General features: G+C 36.0%; 1 pseudogene; it reads right to left on the bottom strand.

Moving 5' to 3' along the window:
* Nucleotides 1–246: 246 nt before the first annotated feature.
* Nucleotides 247–1,027, bottom strand: LOC149218569 (potassium transporter 7 pseudogene; annotated as a pseudogene).
* Nucleotides 1,028–1,427: the final 400 nt, after the last annotated feature.

The following is a 1,427-nucleotide window of genomic DNA, read 5'->3' as shown; positions in this document are numbered from 1 at the left end:
CCTCTAAATTTGATTCTTATAATGCATCGATGTTAAGCTAAATTTGTACCAATTTCGAAGATGTACTGCCTCTACACGCATTAGAAAATTCTTAGACTGCATATATGTGCATGGGGCACTACATTAGGGTACAATGATACTCTGACCCAAACAAGATAAACCATGCCAAACTTAAGAAAAGAGATCAAAACTTCCAGGTGATGCCCATGTCCTTTAGAAGTAGCAACAGGGTATATAGATCCTGAATCAAACAAGATAAACCATACCAACCTCTAAAAGTGAGATATGGGGAATGCACAATGCCACTGAAGGTCCCCTGCAATTTTTTTTCTGAGAAAACTGTATTCACAATTAATGGCAATATTTTTTAAAAAATATGAGTCATTTTTTGCTTTCACGTAAGGGTGCCCTAATATAAAGGATATTCCAGATTCCCTAGCCTGAAAAAGATCTTGCAGCTCATCCTTTACATCTGAATCAATATCAGGACTGCTAGCAGCAGAAATCGGACTTTTCTCCTCTGAGTTAGATGAGGAGAGTTAATTTCTATAAGATCCTGTACGCTTTGGATGGTTTGTGATGGAAGATGGGATAGATTAATAGACCATATTCTCTCTTCTGTTGTTTCGTAACTTATAATTCTCACCAAGCATTTCACAAAGGTTCCAATCACATCCATCCTTCCATCTGCAGAGTCTGCAGAGTAATTGTCACTTGAGCAAGAATTTTTTGCTTCTGAATGAATAAACTCTCTGAGGGTGAGAATAAGTTGATCCTCAAAATCATTAGTATCCATCAGTATCCCCATGGACATCGTGGTAACCATATCGAACAATGCATCTGTATAACCTTTACTCTTTAGTAAATTAGGCCCTACGCGACCAATGAGAAATCTTTCTTCCGGAGGAACATATGACACTGACACTGATTTAATGCATATAAAGACAAGCACCTGATGGAACGCTGGAAGATTTGTTACAAAATGTGTAAAATTTTCTGGTAGCCCAGTGACAATTTTTGTGTACATAAGGCAATGATTTCAATCCGAACTAGAATAAAAGCAACAACTGCAAGCTATCAAATGCCATACAAATAGAAGGGAATAAAACAATTTCCAGTGTAGCGGACATGATATACTAAGACCAGCATCTCCATCTGCCCATTTTAAATTTTATTTTTGAACATGGTGGAAAACATATATGCATGTTAGATTTGTTCTCAAATCTAATTTCCAGGCTTCTTTCTCTTAACTGTCAAATTCTCTTCTCAAATGTTTTGAATTCTCTTTTTTTTGGTTATTGCATTCCCTTGTCTACCAATTTCGTTTATTTTTTATTCTATATAGTATGAATTTTTTGGTTTGCTGTGGCCAAAAGAGAATAAAGAAAGAAGACAACAGTCATTTCCCTCTTGCAAAATCTTACTGA

This window comes from Pinus tabuliformis, chromosome Q, assembly GCF_031772625.1.
Source record: "Pinus tabuliformis cultivar Carrire ecotype Pingquan chromosome Q, CPIR1, whole genome shotgun sequence".
NCBI lineage: Eukaryota > Viridiplantae > Streptophyta > Pinopsida > Pinales > Pinaceae > Pinus > Pinus tabuliformis.
This window is presented reverse-complemented; position numbering and strand designations above follow the sequence as displayed.